Source organism: Mus caroli, unplaced genomic scaffold (assembly GCF_978045245.1).
Source record: "Mus caroli unplaced genomic scaffold, Mus_caroli_1 scaffold_5, whole genome shotgun sequence".
Lineage (NCBI taxonomy): Eukaryota > Metazoa > Chordata > Mammalia > Rodentia > Muridae > Mus > Mus caroli.
The window spans coordinates 81,950,847-81,972,925 of NW_028227260.1; the positions used below are offsets into that span (position 1 = coordinate 81,950,847).

At 36.6% G+C, this 22,079-nt stretch overlaps 1 protein-coding gene and 1 pseudogene across 4 annotated transcripts in view; one reads left to right on the forward strand and one right to left on the reverse strand.

Moving 5' to 3' along the window:
- Il1rapl1 (interleukin 1 receptor accessory protein like 1) overlaps positions 1-22,079 on the forward strand; it is a 1,382,089-nt gene that overhangs the window by 907,692 nt on the left and 452,318 nt on the right. The window lies entirely within an intron of this gene.
- Positions 20,370-20,907, reverse strand: LOC147004664 (large ribosomal subunit protein eL21 pseudogene; annotated as a pseudogene).

The following is a 22,079-nucleotide window of genomic DNA, read 5'->3' on the forward strand; positions in this document are numbered from 1 at the left end:
TTGGGGCCCTCAATCCTCACTGCAACTCTTTCATACGAGTTCCCAAGTTCTAAGCCTGGCAGTGATGGTGCATGCCTTAATCCCAGCACTTGGGAGGCAGAGGCAAGCAGATTTCTGAGTTTGAGGCCAGCAACCCTGTCTTGAAACACCCCCTCCCTAAAAAAAAGAGTTCTCAAGCTCCAGCCAATGTTTGGCTGTGGGTCTCTGCATCTGTTTGAGTCAGCCACAGAGTGGAGCATCTCATAGAACAGCCATGCTAGCCTCCTGTCTGCCAGCATTACAGAGTGTCACTAGTAAAGTCAGGGATTGGTGCTAGCCAATGGGATGAATATTGAGTTGGGCTGGTTATTGCTTAACCATTCTATCAGTCTCTGCTCCATCCCAGTTCCTCCGTTTTTGTTTTGTTTTTTGTTTTGTTTTGTTTTTTAACTTGTTTTTTGATTTTTGTTTTGTTTTGTAGGCAGGATAAATTTTGTGTTGAATGTTTTGTGGGTAGGTTAGTGTTCCTATCACTCCACTGTGAGACTGTGATAGGCAGCCTATCTTAGTTGAATGGGGCTTGCACCAGTGACCCAGTATAGAAATCTACAAGGGATGGAAAGGTGAGCCACATTCATAGAATCAGGTGCCTGTCTATAATTCTGTGACTATCAGTCACACAGTCCCAAGCATCTGGCATTCTAGGTAGACTCCATCCCCACAGTTACCTGATTATAGCTAGGTATGTTCCTCCCCACAGTTTCCTGGTAACAACAAGATAGCCCAGCACACTATAAGAGGGACTGCTTGGCCCCTCCTCGCTCTCTTTAAGTCCTCATCTTTCTTACTCTCTAGCCCTCCTTCTCTCTTTCCTTTTCCCTTTCTCTCCATGTGGCTGTGGCCAGTCTCTCTCTCTTTCTACCTTCTCTCTTTCTCCCTGCCTTTCTACAATAAATCTGTAAAACTGTAGACTGTCTCTGATCATCTAAGCCCTGTGCTTGAACGATGGGATGGGCTTTCTCCTAACAAGCCAAGTCTAACCTCCTGCCAGAAGACCATCTTGTACTCAAGCTACAGACCTGACCAAGGACTCTCATATGCGTGGGAACCATTCAGCACCCCATCTCCCACTGCTCTCTCCTCCATTTGGCCCCAGGGCCTATCCTGGGGCCCCCATTCTGTTCTCAGCTCCTCCACAGTATCCAGCGTGGGATGTCAGAGGCTGGGAACCTGGTACCAAGGGCTGCCGCTTGTCCACCACCCACTGTGTGGGGTCAATGGCTTCACACAGCCAGACACCTACCCAGGGCCCTGTGAAAATCATGCAGTAGTCCTCCTGTGTCCGGCCGCCCAGAGCACCAGAACTCTGGTGAGACACAGGTTTTCTTCCACTCTCCTCTTCCCCCACACCCACGGTTCCATACTCCAATGGGGTTCTTGCCTGGCTACAGGAGGTGGCTTCTTTAGGTTCCATATCCCCATTGTAGTGAGTCTCAGCTAAGGCCATGTCATTGATTCTTGGGAACCTACCTTATGCAAGGTCTCTGACATGTCCTTGCCATGATGCAGTTTGCTATTCATTCACATGATCATCTGTCCATCTCGAATGCCTTTCTCCACACCTGATTATGAATACCTCCAATTTCCCTCCCCCTCTGCTCTTCTTACCCTGTCCCCTCCCTCTACCTTTCTCCCATGGCAATTTTGTTCTCTGTTCTAAGTGAAATTTAAGCATCCTCATGTGGGCCTTCCTTCTTGTTTAATTTATTTGGGTCTGTGGGATGTATCATGGGTATTGTGTAATTTACGATTAATATCTACTTATCAATGAGTACACACCATACGTGACATTTTCGGTCTGAGTTATTTCACTCAGGATGATAATCTCAAATTCCATCTACTTGCCTGAAAAATTCATGATGTCTGATTTTAATAGCTGAATAGTGCTTCATTGTGTAGATAGACCACATTTTTCTTATCCATTCTCCAGTTAAGGGACATATAGGTTGTTTCCAGTTTCTGGGTATTACGAATAAAGCTTCTATGAACACAGTTGAATAAGTGTCCCTGCGGTATGCTGGGGCATCTTTTGGGTATATGTCCAGGAGTGGTATAACTGGGTCTTGATGTAGAACTATTCCCAGTTTTCTGAGAAACCACCAATTTGATTTTCAAAATGGTTGTACAAGTTTGCAGTAAACAAATTGCATATTATTGAAAAATATGAAAAACACATTGGCTAGTATGTTAGAAGCTAAGTTTAACTGTGATAGCTCTAGTTTCGGGGTGAAATACACAGTTGGGTAACATTGCAACCATTTACCACTTGCTGTTATGCTTAGTGGGAAAATAACGCAGTGTGTTTTGGTTTAGTGAAAGAACAGTAAAAAGTCATGTTATGATGATTGAGGGAAGAGCAATGTGATCTGATACATTTAGTTCATGGTGTTAATGTCTTTAAGAACTGTAAATGATGATCCTTAGTGCAGTACACAAGGTGGGGAATTATTCTGTGTAGACATAGCTGATTGGACTGGATTGCTGTTTTTATCAGTCTTCCATTATTTCTCTTGTGCAGAACATGGTCTTCGCACCTGATGTCATTTTTTGGCTAATTTTGTATCAACTTGACACAAGCTAGAATGTTTTTGGAAGAGAGTTTCAATTGATAAAGATGCTCCCACAAGACTGGTCTGTGGGAAAACCTGTGATGCATTTCCTTGAGTGGTGATTGATATGGGAAGTCCCATCTTACTGTGCATAGTGCTTTCCCTGGGTCAGTTTTCCTGGGTATATAAGAAAGTCAGAAGGAGCAAGCAAACAGCATTCCTCTAAAGTTCCTGCTTAAGCTCCTACCTACAGTTTCTACCTTGAGTTCTTGCCCTGACTTCACTCAGGGATGCACTGTGATGTAGATGTGTAAGCTGATAAAAATCTTTCCTCTCCAAGTTGCTCTTGGTCATGGTGCTTTATCACAGCAATAGAAACCCTAAGATATTATCTAAGTTCTTTTTGGTTTTGTTTATTTATTTATTTATTTTGCAGGGTAATTATTTTTTTATTTTTTAATTGGGTATTTATTTCATTTACATTTCCAAAGCTATCCCAAAAGTCCCCCACATGCTCCCCCACCCACTCCCCCACCCACCCACTCCCACTTCTTGGCCCTGGAGTTCCCCTGTACTGAGGCATATAAAGTTTGCACGACCAATGGGCCTCTCTTTCCACTGATGGCCAACTAGGCCATCTTCTGATTTATATGCAACTAGACACAGGAGCTGGGGGGGGGGTGTTTTACTGGTTAGTTCATATTATTGTTCCACCTATAGGATTGCAGATCCCTTTAGTTCCTTGGGTACTTTCTCTAGCTCCTCCATTGGGGGCACTGTGATCCATCCAATAGCTGACTGTGAACATCCACTTCTGTGTTTGCTAGGCCCCGGCATAGTCTCACAAGAGACAGCTATATCTGGATCCTTTCAGCAAAATCTTGCTAGTGTATGCAATGGTGTCAGCGTTTGGAAGCTGATTATGGGATGGATCCCCGGGTATGGCAGTCTCTAGATAGTCCATCCTTTCGTCTCAGCTCCAAACTTTGTCTCTGTAACTCCTTCCATGGGTGTTTTGTTCCCAAATCTAAGAAGGGGCAAAGTGACTACACTTTGGTCGTCGTTCTTCTTGAGTTTCATGCGTTTAGCAAATTGTATCTTATATCTTGGGTATTCTAAGTTTCTGGGCTAATATCCACTTATCGGTGAATACATATTGTGTGAGTTCTATTGTGATTGTGTTACCTCACTCAGGATGATGCCCTCCAGATCCATCCATTTGCCTAGGAATTTCATAAATTCATTCCTTTTAATAGCTGAGTAGTACTCCATTGTGTTAAATGTACCACATTTTCTGTATCCATTCCTCTGTTGAGGGGCATCTCAGTTCTTTCCAGCTTCTGGCTATTATAAATAAGGCTGCTATGAACATAGTGGAACATGTGTCCTTCTTACAGGTTGGGACATATTCTGGTAATATGCCCAGGAGAGGTATTGCGGGATCCTCCCGTAGTACTATGTCCAATTTTCTGAGGAAACGTCAGACTGATTTCCAGAGTGGTTGTACAAGCTTGCAATCCCACCAACAATGGAGGAGTGCTCCTCTTTCTCCACATCCTTGCCAGCATCTGCTGTCACCTGAATTTTTGATCTTAGCCATTCTGACTGGTGTGAGGTGGAATCTCAGGGTTGTTTAGATTTGCATTTCCCTGATGATTAAGGAAGTTTAACATTTTTTCAGGTTCTTCTCAGCCATTTGGTATTCCTTAGGTGAGAATTCTTTGTTTAGCTCTGAGCCCCATTTTTTAATGGGGTTATTTGATTTTCTGCAGTCAACCTTCTTGAGTTCTTTATTTATATTGGATATTAGTCCCCTATCTGATTTAGGATAGGAAAAGATCCTTTCCCAATCTGTTGGTGGCCTTTTTGTCTTATTGACGGTGTCTTTTGCCTTGCAGAAGCTTTGCAATTTTATGAGGTCCCATTTGTCGATTTTCATTCTTACAGCACAAGCCATTTCTGTTCTATTCAGGAATATTTCCCCTGTACCCATATCTTCGAGGATTTTCCCTACTTTCTCCTCTATAGGTGTCAGTGTCTCCGTTTTTTTTTTTTAATTTTTAATATTTTTTATTACATATTTTCCTCAATTACATTTCCAATGCTATCCCAAAAGTCCCCCATAGCGCCCCCCAATTCCCTACCCACCCATTCCCATTCTTTTGGCCCTGGCATTCCCCTATATTGGGGCATATAAAGTTTGCAAGTCCAATGGGCCTCTCTTTCCAGTGATGGCCGACTAGGCCATCTTTCGATACATATGCAGCTAGAGACAAGAGCTCCGGGGTACTGGTCAGTTCATCATGTTGTTCCAACTATGGGGTTGCAGATCCCTTTAGCTTCTTGGGTACTTTCTCTAGCTTCTCCATTGGGAGCCCTGTGATACATCCAATAGCTGACTGTGAGCATCCACTCCTGTGTTTGCTAGGCCCCTGCATAGTCTCACAAGAGACAGCTTAAAGAAAAACAGCAAAACACATCCAAACAGATGATGAAAATGTACAAAATCATACTAGACCTAAAAGGGGAAGTAGACACAATAAAGAAAACCCAAAATGAGGCAACACTGGAGATAGAAACCCTAGGAAGGAAATCTGGAACCATAGATACGAGCATCAGCAACAGAATACAAGAGATGGAAGAGAGAATCTCAGGTGCAGAAGATTCCATAGAGAACATTGGCACAACAATCAAGGAAAATGTAAAATGCAAAAAGATCCTAACTCAAAACATCCAAGAAATACAGGACACAATGAGAAGACCAAACCTACAGATAATAGGAGTGGATGAGAATGAAGATTTTCAACTCAAAGGACCAGCAAACATCTTCAACAAAATTATAGAAGAAAACTTCCAAAATCTAAAGAAAGAGATACCCATGAACATACAAGAAGCCTATAGAACTCCAAATTGGCTGGACCAGAAAAGAAATACCTCCCGACACATAATAATCAGTACAACAAATGCACTAAATAAAGATAGAATACTAAAAGCAGTAAGAGAAAAAGGCCAAGTAACATATAAAGGCAAGCCTACCAGAATTACACCAGATTTTTCACCAGAGACTATGAAAGCCAGAAGATCCTGGACAGATGTTATACAGACACTAAAAGAACACAAATTCCAGCCCAGGCTACTATACCCAGCCAAACTCTCAATTAACATAGATGGAGAAACCAAAGTATTCCATGACAAAACCAAATTCACACATTATCTCTCCAGGAATCCAGCCCTTCAAAGGATAATAACAGAAAAAAAAAAAAAAAACCAATACAAGGACAGGAACCATGCCCTAGAAACAACAAGAAGGTAATCCCTCAACAAACCTAAAAGAAGACAGCCACAAGAACAGAATGCCAACTTTAACAACAAAAATAACAGGAAACAACAATTACTTTTCCTTAATATCTCTTAATATCAATGGACTCAACTCCCCGATAAAAAGACATAGACTAACAAACTGGCTACACAAACAAGATCCAACATTTTGCTGCTTACAGGAAACTCATCTCAGAGAAAAAGATAGACACTACCTCAGAATGAAAGGCTGGAAAACAATTCTCCTAGCAAATGGTATGAAGAAACAAGCTGGAGTAGCCATTCTAATATCTGATAAGATTGACTTCCAACCCAAAGTCATCAAAAAAGACAGGGAGGGGCACTTCATACTCATCAAAGGTAAAATCCTCCAAGAGGAACTATCAATCCTGAATATCTATGCTCCAAATACAAAGGCAGCCTCATTCATTAAAGAAACTTTAGTAAATCTCAAAGCACACATTGCACCTCATACAATAATAGTGGGAGACTTCAACACACCACTTTCACCAATGGACATATCATGGAAACAGAAACTAAACAGGGACACAGTGAAACTAACAGAAGTTATGGATCAAATGGATCTGGCAGATATCTACAGAACATTTTACCCTAAAACAAAAGGATATACCTTCTTCTCAGCACCTCATGGTACCTTCTCCAAAATTGACCACGTAATTGGTCACAAAACAGGCCTCAACAGATACAAAAATATTGAAATTGTCCCATGCATCCTATCAGATCACCATGGACTAAGGCTGATCTTTAATAACAAAATAAATAATAGAAAGCCAACATTCACGTGGAAACTGAACAACACTCTTCTCAATGATACCTTGGTCAAGGAAGGAATAAAGAAAGAAATTAAGGACTTTTTAGAGTTCAGTGTCTCCGGTTTTATGTGGAGTTCCTTTATCCACTTAGATTTGACCTTAGTACAAGGAGATAAGAATGGATCAATTCGCATTCTTCTACATGCTAACTGCCAGTTGTGCCAGCACCATTTGTTTAAAATGCTGTCTTTTTTCCACTGGATGGTTTTTGCTCCCTTGTCAACGATCAAGTGACCATAGGTGTGTGGGTTCATTTCAGGGTCTTCAATTCTATTCCATTGGTCTACTTGTTTGTTGCTCTACCAGTACCATGCAGTTTTGTTTTGTTTTGTTTTGTTTTGTTTTGTTTTGTTTTAATATGTATCACAATTGCTCTGTAGTAAAGCTTTAGGTCAGGCATGGTGATTCCACCAGAGGTTCTTTTATCCTTGAGAAGAGTTTTTGCTATCCTAGGTTTTTGTTATTCCAGATGAATTTGGAAATTATCCTTTCTAACTCAGTGAAGAATTGAGTTGGAATTTTGATGGGGATTGCATTGAATCTGTAGATTGCTTTTGGCAAGATAGCCATTTTTATTTACTATATTGATCCTGCAAATCCATGAGCATGGGAGATCTTTCCAACTTCTGAGATCTTTAATTTCTTTCTTCAGAGACTTGAAGTTCTTATCATACATTTTAATACATCATTTTAATTTTCTTCCCAAAACTGTTTTTTAAAAAAATAGAGATTTAGAGGCCTGAGGGAATTGTGAAATGACTTAAAGTACTTAAGGTGCAAGACTGAGGACTTGGGTTTGACTCCCCCGCACCCATGGAGAACATTGGTTATTGCTGCTTGTGCCCCTTACTACCGTATTAGCTAATGAAGGCAGGCAGATCTCAAGAACCTGTTGTTTGAGCAACCCTGCCTAAGAGGTAAACTTCCAGTTCAGTGAGTATGGTACTATTTAGGCAGTGGAGTATATAGATCTCAGCATATGTGTTCATGGGCACTCACACATGAACATTCACATGCATGCATCACAAATACATGTGTGCACACATGCATGCATGTCACTACCACACACAGAGAAAAAAATATATTTCTATTTTAATTACCATTTATTTGGCCTGGGGTGCACAGTTTGGCTAATATTTATAAGGTTCTAGGTTCCATCCTCCATATTATAAAACTAGTGATTATAGTAATAGTACTGATATTACAAATATAATTCTGAATTCTTCACCCAATTATACATTATAATCTTACAAATTAATGTACTCATATAGTGAAATAAAGCTTAAAGAGAATTTGCCTATCATGGTTGAAGTCCTGATAAAGTTTTGATTGTCATGTCTAGTACTAAAATTTCATAGTGAAAATACGTGCAGCATAGTTCTTATGAACATATTTACTAGAATAGCCTTACTTCTGTGCAGCAGAAAATTCATGCAGGCCTACAGTTTTCTTAGAGGTTGCTGATGCAAAGGGGAACAGAGCTAGTAGAGGAGGATTTAATTAGATAATGCTGGGGTTTGTTTTCTTCTGCCACTGTCATTCAAGTTTCAAGTTAATTGTTATGTTGTTAGAGAGAAGTTCACTGACACTTAACGAAGTTCAAAGATCATCTCATTTAATTCTCTGTGGAGTGCCTATTAACCTCTAATACCGTATGACTGGTACATCCCTGCTTAATTGTTTCTCAGGCTCCCTCAACGTCAAATCAAGAAGGCAATAGACTCACTGTGATTTATTACTGTGTCCTCAATGTCTAGAATGGTTACAGGCATATTGCACAATAACTTAGTAAATATTTTGCTTCATTAATGAATGAATATATGGTCAGTAAATTAAAAGAAGAACTTTAGAAAATCAAATAGTAATTTAGATAACTTTAAAAAATGAAAGCAACCCACCAGATGAATTGTACCTGCTTTGATTTTTATTTTGAGATACAAAATACATAAACATATCTCTTCATTATTTGGCTCTTTTGCGTATATTCCTTTTAAGCCCAATATACTATCAACATTTCCTCTAGGAAAAGAACTTTATAACATTATTTTTTTTTTTACAAATTACAAATATTTGCACATACACAAATATATACAACAAACTTTTACACTCATACATGTATGTGTATTTTATAAGTATCATTATTCATAAACATGTTTATAATATGCCATTTATAGACATCTTATATTCACTATTGTTAGTTGTGAATAAGCATCTGGACATAAGGTTTCCATCACTGGGTTGGGAATTTCCAGTGGGCAACAACCTTCTTATAATGAAGAAAATTTTAAAACCAGAACCATTACATAATAGCATGATGGTTTTTAAGTTTTGTTTTGACTATTCACCTCTGTGTTACAATTAAAACTTAATTTTAGCGGACCTATCTTCTAATCTGGATGCCTTTAGCACTTTGAAATAACTTTCTGAGTATTCAAACACATCCCACTTTGAATACAAGCATATGAAAATTCCATGATAGTCACACATACTATCACCAAAGGCAAAAGTAATTGGATAAGAATATTTTGATCAAAATTAATCACTTAAATGATACATGGAATACCCAATTTATTTATTTCTACAAGGTCAATTTTAAAGATTTGCATTTAATATTAACCACTGACTTCGGTATATTCCACTGTAATTTTTAAGAAATGGTGGGAGGCCTTAATTTGATTTGATTCCAATGACAGCTCACTGATGAATAAAATCAATTTAACAGAAGAGACTAATTGTAGAGAAAAAGTAAATATTACACATACAGTGCTCATTTGCCTAAAATTATACAGGTAATGTCTGTAGTTAGTTTCTTAATTTCTTGTTATAACAATTGTGTCTCATTCAGCCATGTTTAATTGCTCTGTTGCCATCACTAGAATAATAGCACATTTGCTTTTTAAGATTTTGAAAGACACATTTAGATTGTAATCGCTTATTATCCTTATCTAAGCAAACCACTCAATAGTTTTAGTTGCAATGAAAATCTGATTTTCTACTCATGATCCAAATGGTGGCATTTTAGTTAAATCTGTATCCTGTATATAAACTGACTCACTTGTGGTCAAACTATTAACGTAATAAGCCTAGCTAGCTAATAACAATCTTATTTTTCTACTAGTATCCTTATGAAAGTTGCATCATTTAACCTCACATTTCAAACTACTCTAGAAGTCTTTTTTTCTTAATGTAAGGCCTATCGGTTTTGCAAATTTTATATGCCTCAGTACAGGGGAATGCCAGGGCCAAAAGTGGGAGTGGGGGAGAGGTGAGTGGGGAGGGAGGATATGGGGGGACTTTGGGATAGCATTGGAAATGTAAATGAAGAAAATACCTAATTAAAAAAGAGTACTTTTGAGCCGGGCGTAGTGGCGCATGCCTTTAGTCCCAGCACTCAGGAGGCAGAGGCAGGCGGATTTCTGAGTTCGAGGCCAGCCTGGTCTACAAAGTGAGTGCCAGAACAGCCAGGGCTACACAGAGAAACCCTGTCTCGAAAAAACCAAAAAAAAAACCAAAAAAAAAAAAAAAAAGAGTACTTTTTACTCTTGCAGAGGACTGGAGTTCAATTTCTTGCATCCACCTTAAGCCTTACAACCAACTTAACTCCATTCCTAGAGGGTCTAAAGTCCTCTTCCAACATTCATAAGCACCAATACATGCAGGCAAAACACATCTACACATAAAATAATAATAACTATGTAATTTTTAGATTTTTTTTTAGAAAACTAATCCATCAAAGGATGATTGTATTGGTTAAATCAGGGTTCCCTTGGGGCTAAATTCCACCCAGCTATTCTTCCAGTCTGTGTAAGGAAAAAGACCTAAGAAATAGGGGGTGGGGGAAGCTGCTTCAAATGTTATTCACTGTTGTCACAATCCATCCCTAGGTGGCATCTGCACTTGGCAGTGTTATTTCTATGGTCCAGGATTTAGAGTGATGAAGGATATATGAGTAGAAGGGGTTGTGGAATTGTCCTTCATTGTTTCAGAGGGTTGCTAAAGCTAGACTTGTAACAAGCAACACCCTGCCTGGAAGTCCTAAGGGGCTACTTGTGAGAATCTGTGGACATGAAACCTATGTTGTTTTGGAGTATCCTCAGAGAGATGCCAGACCCCTGCGATTTCTGCCAAGGAGAGTTGTATACAGTGGGCAGAACCAGCCTGAGAGAAGAGGTAGGAGAGAGAGGGCAGGGGAATTGGGTGTATTTTATATGCAGCAAATAAAAGGGGCAGAGATAGACAATTCTGTTTACAAAGCTACAGAAGTCAGTATTTGCCTGCTGATTTTAGGTCATGCTTTTTGATCCTGTATTTTCTTACTATGCCTTCATTCCTCTCTTTAGAATGGTAATGTATATTCTGTGCCATTTCATATTAGAAGTATATAATTTGCTTTTGTATTTTACTGGGTGATATAGCTAAAAGATTGCCTTGACTCACAGAAGAGACTTTGGAGTTTTAAACTGTTGAGAACTGTGAAAGACTATAGGGACTTTTGAATTTGGACTAAGTGCATTTTAGACTAAATGCATTTTGCATTATAATATGGCCAAGAGCCTCTGGAGACCAGGAAGTTGAATGTAGCTTGACCGAGATGTCATCCACAGTCTTGGGCACTGAATACTTGCTGGAGTTGTGCATTTTACATGGTGCTGCTATGTTTCCTCTCTATTCCTTGCTTGCAGTTCAAAATATGAGGTTTCAGCTTTCAGCTCCAGTTGTCATGTCTGCTTGAACCATGCTTTCCTACCGTGATGGTCATGGACTCTTATCTCTTTGCAACCCTAAGCCCAAAGTAAACCTCTCTTCTATGAGTTATATTGGTAGTTTACCTTAAATTATGCCATTACTAGAACCTGCATCTCTTTAAATAAGCAAACAAATATTAAAAAATTAACTGAGAATTTATCTCTGATTTTACCTAAATAATGTTTATCTAATGTCAATTCATATTCAATTACCATAAGTGCTAGGATATAAATTATATTTTTAAGCTGAATTTGGAAATGATAAAGTCAGATTACAAGGAATGACTATAGAGACTATAAGAGGAAATAAATTATATTTTTAAGCTGAATTTGGAAATGATAAAGTCAGATTACAAGGAATGACTATAGAGACTATAAGGAAAAGTAATGGGGCATTTGAAACGGATGTAATTATCAGATAGGTAGATATAACATATGGGAAGAAGGAATTGAAAGGATGCAATGACTATAACTTGGAATAAGAACAGTGCTTAATTTTTGCAGAGTACCATAGACCTGTACTTTTAAAATTCCATTTTATAAAGCTGAAATGTATATTTCTGTGGCTCTTTGAGCTCATCTGAAGTTTCACAGGTTAGAAAACATGCCATTAGTGAACTGAGACACATGAACTTGAACACTAAGACATAAGCAAATGCAAAGGTAAACCAAAAATGAGTATACAGATGTCAGAAGAAATTTTTTGGTATTGTTTTATCTACATCAGCTGATGGATGTTTTTACTTTCAAATATCTTTCAGAAACAGAGCTCCAGTTTCAGGCAAAGTTGCTGTTTCTTACTTATATATCTAAATCCCTTTTGCTAACCCCAAACCCTGGCTTAGTGTGTTAGAGATAAGGTATGGCAGACCAATAAATCAATAATAATTACTCCCTATCCACACACTTTCATCTAATTACACACTTGAGTCCATCTTTCATATGATTCAGAAACCTTGGAGAAGTTCTCAAGATTACATGGTCTGTATTCTAGCTTTATGTTTAACTTGCTTGAAGCAATCCTATTGCATGTACTCTCCATCCTTCTTCCCTAATTCCTCCCTCCCTCCCTCCCTCCCTCCCTCCCTCCCTCCCTCCCTCCCTCTTTCCTTCCCTCCCTCCCTCTCTCCCTCCTTTCTTCCCTCCATCTCTCTTCTACCCCATCTAAGTTTCACAAAGTTGTTAGTATTTCTCCTACATATTTTTCATTTCCTGAAAGTTATTGTTTTAAATTATCCAAATAATACTTTTCTTCTATGCCTATGATCTCTTCCACATTAAAATATGGTTTGCATAGGTGTACTGTTGTATGCACCTGGTATAAGCATTTATATAAAACTTTGTAAAAAATTAAATGATAGGATAAACAGAAAGAGCAAATATAACTAATAATGATTGTGTCATCAATATGCATATGTGTTGTTATTACCTATATCTCAAGTTCTCAAGTATATAGTTATTCTAAGCATACTAAGCTTATAATACTTATATATCAAGTTACTTATTTTACATAGTTATATTTTATATTAATATACTCCTATAATAAATCTCATTCCATGCATTTTTATTTTTCTAATGCAAATGAGCTAGAAGTATATTAAAATTCAGATTAATGGAGAGAAAGACTGATTAGTAATGCTAAATATCCAGTGTTTCTCAAAATCTATTTAATTTTTAAGTCAATATCATATAAAAAATAAGTATGTGATTTGCCAGCAGTATAAATCTGGCTGGGCTAGTGAATATAAAATAACAGAGTTTAAATCTTCAATGATAGGAATCAGAAGACTAATATGGTACTTATGTCTCCCATATAGTTTTCCATAATATTTCAAAATGTGAAAGTTTAATCAGTATTGAAGTAGGCATAGCTAATCCCTCTCCCACTCCACATTGAAAAAGAATAAAAGATAAAAAGTAATCAACAGCCATACCAAGCTATAAAGCCTGTAAACCACAAAAATTACAAGCCTGGCAAAATATCCCCAAGAGTATAATATGACACTTGTGTCTTGGATATAACCAATAACTATCTAATTGAACTTAGGGCCTGCTTAGCAGAGAGAATTCATACCTGGTAATGTAAACTTATCCCACTAATTGTCACTGTTGGACTATAGAGGAGAATCTACTACTTCTATTTCTTAAGCAAGTATATTATCCAACTATATTCTAAATACTTATACTTTTGCTCACTAAAGTGTAGCTTTCACTTTGCATCCAAGAAGCTTCTTTTGGTAGCAGTTGGAAACTACTATAGATATTCACAACTGATCAAAATGCATAAACAACTGACCATGAGATGCTTAACCGCTTTTGATAAATGAACAGAAAAATCCTAAAACCTAAGTTTGAGGAATCATAGAAGAGGGTGAAGAAAGATTGTAAAAGCTAGAGGAGGATGATATATACTGTGACAGTATCTCTTATCTATGACAGGGCTGGTCATAGATAAGACCTTTTAAAGTTCAAGAATGTGATTGTCTGAAGACCTACCAAATAACATCAATTGTCATGTCAACATGTGTGTAGGAATTCTTACAAGGCCCTATCAATAAAGGAAGATTTATAGGCGTTTAATAGCAATTAAGAATAGGAAAGTCAGTCTTCTCCAGAGATGAGCATCTTAATAAGTTTTTCAATGTGATGTGGTCATTCTTAAACACATACACACACACACACACACACACACACACAAACAAACAAACACAGACAGACACACACACACACACAGATGAATAACACTAACTGGATTCAGCAGGTTATGTGTGTGAGTATAAGCTGGAAAGAACCCAGATGCCCCTCAACAGAGGAATGGATAAAAAAAATGTGGTACATTTACACAATGGAATACTACTCAGCTATTAAAAAGAATGAATTTATGAAATTCCTAGGCAAATGGTTGGACCTGGAGGGCATCATCCTGAGTGAGGTAACACAATCACAAAATAATTCAAATGATATGTACTCACTGATAAGTGGATATTAGCCCAGAAACTTAGTATACCCAAGATATAAGTTACAATTTGCAAAACACATGAAACTCAAGAAGAACGAAGACCAAAGTGTGGACACTTTGCCCCTTCTTAGAAGTGGAAACAATCACCCATGGAAGGAGTTACAGAGACAAATTTTGGAGCTGAGACAAAAGGATGGACCATCTAGAGACTGCCAAATCCAGGGATCCATCCCATGATTAGCCTCCAAAGGATGACACCATTGCATACACTAGCAAGCGTTTGCTGAAAGGACCCTGATATAGCTGTCTCTTGTGAGACGATGCCGGGGCCTAGCAAACACATAAGTGGATGCTCACAGTCAGCTATTGGATGGATCACAAGGCCCCCACTGGAGGAGCTAGAGAAAGTATCCAAGGAGCTAAAGAGATCTGCAACCCTGTAGGTGCAACAACATTATAAACTAACCAGTACCCCGGAACTCTTGACTCTAGCTGCATATGTATCAAAAGATGGCCTAGTCGGCCATCAATGGAAAGAGAGGCCCATTGGACACGCAAACTTTATATGCCCCAATATAGGGGAATGCCAGGGCCAAAAGAATGGGAATGGGTGGGTAGGGAAGTGGGGAGGAGGGTATGGGGGACTTTTGGGATAGCATTGGAAATGTAATTGAGGAAAATTCATAATTAAAAAAGAGAATATCAAAGGATTCATGAATTCAAGAAGGAATAGGGGAGCAGGAAACATAGAGGTTTGGATATGATGGTATATATTGCTAATGTGTGAAATTTTCAAAAGAATTAACTTAAATTTTTTGCCTTAAGTTTCTGAGAAAAGAAAACAAAAAATGTCTAACTAGCTTATTGAATGCATATTGTCCTATTTAAAATGGAAGCTTCTCAGGGTGTCCTAACCATTATACATACAGGGTTTTTAATGAAATAAACATGAAAGTATAAATCAACAAGTAAAACACTTTTTTTAAAGTGTACATTTTAAAAACTTCATTATTCGAGGAAGCAGAGAGAGAGAGAGAGAGAGAGAGACAGACAGACAGACAGACAGACAGACACACGCACACACACAGAGCAAGAGCAAGAGCGAGAGGATAGCTATAGTGAGGTTTTAGAATTGATTTTACTAAGGCCTCAGCAGTTAAATGTGAATGATAGATGGCTGCATGTATACATCTGTATTTGTATTTTATATTTGTATTTGACCTATAGCCTCAAGTTGTGTGTGCTGCAATGAATTCCATCTGATGTGTATGTAACAGCAGAAAGAGTGAATCACAGTTCTAGGAGAAGTTCCAAAATGAATAAAACATAAACATCATCCTTGACAAATTCACAAGGCTGAAATAAATATATGCCATACTAAGCTTCCCGAGGAAAAGAAAAAAAAATGTGAGAAGAAAGCCATTTTCCGACACACAGAACCAGAATAGTTGACAAACATTTGAATTTTAAGTGAGTTGTTATTTGCCAACAAACATAATTCTTCTATACAAATGATCATTTTCTAATCTTGTATGAGCACAAGTCATCTGCAAATACTCAGATTCAGTTAAATGCTCTTAGTACAAATATGTACTAGTTCGTATGTCCATGATTTCTATAAAATTAAATATCAATTATAAATAATTTTCAAAGCATAGTTTCAAATTTAGAATTGATTATTGTTTACCTTTTTGTTATACATAAAAATACATTTACAAAAGACCTACTTCTTTTTCCCTAAGTTAGTGTTTTCTTTATTGAAAACCCTTTGTAATTGGATTTTTATTAAGTATCTAAATATTAAGAATCTAAATTTTATTAAGGATCTAAATTTTCATCTATTTGATTATAATAATTTTGATATAAAACAAAATTAAGATTTTTCAATATCAGATAGTTTCTTAGGAGGATATTTGGCTTTTCATAATATTTTTCTCATTAATTTGGTCATGTATTTCTGTGCAGATTGATACTAGTAAGATGAACGTTTATGAACAAATAAAAAGAGAATGTCCAAAATTTATGAGACAGTGCTTTATGATATTAACCGCTTAAAGGAGTATAAAATGTGTATAAAATAACAATTTAATGAAATATAATTAGTGAGATAATAACTTAAAGCATATGCCAGATGGAATTTGTTTTTACATAATTAAAACTGAAAACAAAGAAAATGGGAAAGGAGTGCAAAAAAAAAGGGGGGAAAAGAATACAAAATTGGGGAGGAGATTTATGAATTGATTTATTAGAACAGACAAAAGATAGAGAGTTCATAGGAATTTCACACTAGCATCCATCACACATGCTCTGGAGTAGGAGATGAAGTCTGCAATCACCCTGTCTAGGAAAGGGATGGGTTTGAAAATATCCAAGAGTGAGAATGAGGGGGTCTCCCTCATCTCTTCAACAAGTAGTAATATAGAATGACAGAAAAATCATGACTGTCAAAGGAGAGATAATAGAGAAACTGAATCTTTATTGATATAATTGGCCAACTCTTGATTGAACATGTCGGCGTGGTTAGTATCATTGGCAGGAATAACCTTGATGCCTGCCAAATACCAAGTCAACCCCCCCCCCGTCTCTCTCTGTCTCTCTGTCTCTCTCTCTCTTCGTCTCTCTTTTCTCCCCATCTCTGCCTCCCTCCCTCTCTCTTTCCCTCCCTCCCTTGCTTCCTCCCGCCCTCTCGCCCTCTCCCCTTGCATGTAAGACCATATAAGAAGCTTTTTCCTACTTATTCAAACAGTTCTTTGTGTTAATTAGAGTGAATCATTTACTTTACCATGAACAACTTAGCAATTGTGTAACATAAATTAAAACTTTTTTTAACTGAAGGAAAGGCCATCCAGAGACTGCCCTACCTGGGGATCCATCCCATAAACAACTACCAAAACCAGACATTATTGTAGATGCCAACAAGATCTTGCTGACAAGAACCTGATATACCTGTCCCCATAAAAGGCTCTGCCAGTGCCTGACAAATACAGAAATGGGTGCTCACAGCCATCCATTGGACGGAGCACAGAGTCCCCAATGAAGGAGCTAGAGAAAGTACCCAAGGAGCTGAAAGGGTTTGTAGCCCCATAGGAAGAACAACATGAACCAACCAGTACCTACAGAGCTCCCAGGGACTAAACGATCAGGCAAAGTGTACACATGGAGGAACCCATGGCTACAGCCACATATGAAGCAGAGAATAGCCTTGTGGGACACCAATGAGAAGAGAGGACCTTCCTGTGAAGGCTCTATGACCCAGCGTAGGGGAATGCCAAGGTGGAGAAGCAGGAATTCAGGGGTGAAGGGTTAGTGATCAGGGGGAAGGCAGAAGGGATAGGGGGTTTTTGAAGGGGAAATGAGGAAAGGGGATAACATTTGAAATGTAAATAAAGAAAATATCTAATTAAAAAAAAGAAAAAAAAAACAAAAATAAAATCAACTGTATAACATAGTTTCATAAAATATTACATTTTCTCCTGGGGTGGGGGAAACCCTGCTACACATATTTTATTTACAGTTAACTTACTCTAAGTGCCAGTTATCTATTCTTCATATGGAAAATAATACAAGCAATGGGAAGAAAAGCAAAGGCTGCTTAAATGACACTGAAATGCACCCAGCTTATTAATAAATTAATAGTTATTTCAATGTTAGCAAACTGACAGTACCAAAAAATATTACAATGTATTATCCCTAACAAAATAGCAGGGAAAAGAATTTCTTGAAAATAATTAATTGTTGCATAACTGCTATGCAAGAATATTAATTACTGTCAACAACTGTTCTTACTCAATCTTCTTATTCAATTTAGGAAGTAGCAATTCTTAATAAGAAAATTTCAATTAAATGGCATATTAAATATCTGAAATATTGCTGATTATGGCCATGCCATGAGCTAAAATCGATATGTGTTTGTATCTAGGAGTTCCAAAAAGACCAAAAACAAAAAGCCAAGCTTGTCATATGGGACAAAAGTACACAAATGGACAAAGGAAATGTAGAATCAACATACAGGAAGTTCTATATTTAACTAAAAAATTGGCTGAAAATAAACTAATAGGTCTGTTGAGTGTCTTCCCTAAACGTATGGTGAAATTAAAAACTAAAATGATGTAATTTCTGAATACAATTTTGTATGATTATAATACTTATTTTAATGCATTTTAAACTCTGAAAAAGAATAACAAATAATGTTGCTCAGATTGCTAGACTGTATTGTCTTATGCAACTCTCATGCTTGATTATTTTGAATCCTGAAGCATCTGTAATTTAAAAGAATAAGTTACTGTTTAATGAATGACTACAGTTGAATATCCAGCAAAGGACATATGATCCAGTATCAGTTATGATCACGTAGAAGTTTTATTGGGTTTCCATTGGAAAGTTTACATTAATACATTGCTTTTAACTGCTTAGTTGAGATGAGCAAAAGATGACCTGAAGTTAGAAAGAACTGATATATAATCAAACATATATTGAGTGATGTAAAAGAGACACAGAAAGTCAAATATCATATGTTCTCTCTAATATGTGGATGTTAGGATTGAATCTGTAGATATGTGGTTTTAAGTTGGAGTGCCTGTAGAATCCAGAAAATTGGAAAGGACTAATGAAAACCTATTACTCTCTCTCTCTCTCTCAATATATATATATATATATATATAATTTTATATAAAATATATATTTATTAGCACCTACTTAATTGTGAATTCACCAGATTAATGATGTACACAGCCTTCATATTTGTTAACAAATAACAAGACAGTGCAATGAAATGGAACAAATACATGCACACACACATATAAGCACATATAAGCACACACACAATTAAAAGAGGCCATGAATTTGAAAGAGGAAGGAAGGATATAATGGAAGGATTTAAAGAGAAGAAATGGAAAAAGATAATGATGTAATTATATTCTGATCACACAAAAAATAATTTAAAAATTATGCTGTTTCTCTGATTTAATTATTAAAGAATATTAAATTTCATAAAAATGTTGAGAATAAAATAAGATAAATCATAATATTACATCACTGGTGAAATATTCCAATGTTCATTAATGGTTTATAGATAAGAATCTCTACCCTTTTGTCTTAATTCTGTCTCAGTTAAGAGTAGCCTTGTGCAGATTTAGTAGAAAACATCATTTGTAAATTATATGTTTTAATTATTATTAATTTATTATTATTAAAATTATTATTAAATGTAATATTTTTCATCGAGGAAAACTTAAAATAATAGAAATATAGAAAGTAAGATGGAAAAAGTATCATTTTATGAGCTAGCATCAAGAGGAAAATAAATAAAAAGTAGACAAATGTCATTATCAGTATCTAAATTTAATGTTTTTTATTTTAGTATCAGTGCCATTTGCTAACATTACTTTTGTACTACCAATGCATTCTGAGTACTTTTGTTAAGTATCCTAATACCTCAACTTAAAGGCATACATTTTTGTGTTACAGTATAATTATTTAATCAATAACTTTTCAGTTGGTGGGCATTTAAGTTGATTTTGATCTACTGATCAAAGTAGAAAGCCTGATGGTATTAAAGAGGCTTTCTCAAAATGAATGTATATATTCCATAATCTAATTTTGTACTAGGAGTATATATTTGTTTTATGTATCTTCAAGCAAACACAAATTATATTCTTTAAAATTGTAGAATTATGTTAATATACTGATTCAAGTGGTTATCTAAGATAATTTAATGCATTCTGGAGGAAATTAGTAGATGCCTGCATTAAATCCTAAATTTGAATCTTGAAATAATAACTGGAACTGAATATGACTGACATTTCTTAGCATGGATTTGCTATTTTAAAAGAGCCAGATATATTCATTTATGCTTTTGAAAGGAACTAAATACTTTATATAGCATTTCACATGACTATTCTTTTTTTTTTTTTTTTTCCTGGTGCTGGTATTTTATTTCGTTGTGTACAATTAGGCCATGAATTCATATGGAATGGGCTCCAACAGCTCAGGCTCTTTTCCGTTAGTCCTCACAAAGTATGCTTCTCTGGGTGGCGCAGGCTGGCGCTTCAGCTGCACCCAGGTGCCCTTCTCTTTGGCTTCCTTTTTCTTCTGGTCGTTCTCCTTCACCCGCTTCAGGAAGCTGTCCCTGCTCTTTGAGTGCTTGATGTGCTCAATCCGCACATTGATCCTCTTGGCCAGAATTTTGCCCTTAACCTGCTTGTTGACAATGATGCCCACGGCATGCTGGGTGACATTGTAGACTCTTCCGGTTTTGCCGTGGTAGCACTTATGGGGCATTCCTTTTTGAACAGTGCCCATTCCCTTGATGTCTACAATATCACCCTTCTTGTAGATTCGCATGTATGTGGCCAAAGGAACAACGCCATGTTTCCTAAAAGGCCTAGAGAACATATACCGGGTGCCTCTCCTCTTTCCCTTTGTGTTCGTCATTTTGGCGAGTTACTGGAAGATGGCTGCGGCGGCCGAAAGCCACATGACTATTCTTAACCTTAATTAATGTAAAAATATTTTGGACTAAGTTTTATTCCAGGAGGATTAAAAATATAAAAAGTGTACCAAAACTTGACCAAATTTCATTAAGTAAAAAACAATCTTTTCTAAATTTCTGGAAACTTTTTAAGACTTGCAAATGTTTCACAATTTGACTTAATATTTGCATATGTCCCTACACCTATAACTCTGTGTAGAGAAATATACCTCCTTTCTAGTTATTAAGAAATGGATGATATCTAAGGGATACACTACATCAGGATTTTAACAAAGAACAGTTGATTAAATGGGGAAGGTGATAATAATGTCAAAAGTTTAAGAACTTTGTATATATGTATAAAATTGAATAGACTTTGTTGATACCAGAAAACTACAGAAGTTTATAGGAGCAACCTGCTGAACCATGAAATTATTGTTTTAGCTTTTCCAAAACACAAGAAATTGAATATCACATCATATATGACTTCAAATTTTTCTTCAAACATCTCTCTTTGTTTTCAGTTGAGACAGTTTAAATTAACAAAATTAAACATAAAATAGATGCTTTCATTTTAAAACATTTTTACCTTTAAAAATAATAGACTGAATATTGCACTCAAGTTGTACTGTGTTTATGTAAATGTCTACATCATATAAGAACAGTATAATTGTTCAAAGATTAAAATTAAATTTTAGAAACTAAGGAATAGTAGTGAATATCAATGAACTTTAAAGTATTTTCTATGAACTATGGTACTAAAATTTTAACTGAGGTTACAGTGGATTTCTATTTTTTTAATTTTTTATTAGGTATTTTCTTCATTTACATTTCCAATGCTATCCTAAAAGTCCTCCATACCCTCCCCTCCACTCCTCTACCCACCCACTCCCACTTCTTGGCCCTGAAATATGTATATTAGTGTTGAGAGGATATAAACAAGCCTAGGGAACAGGGGGCTAGGGGAGAGATTGAAAGTCAAGGAGGCCAAGAAAAAATGACTGTGTAAGAAAATATTATAAGGAGATCTGTGGCTTTATAATTAACAACATTTTAATTAAACATGTTTAATTAAAAATAAATTGTGAAACTGATCACTAATTGAACTTAAACTGGCTTTTTAATTGAAGAAATTTTGATATTCTTGGGACACACAATGCGATTTAT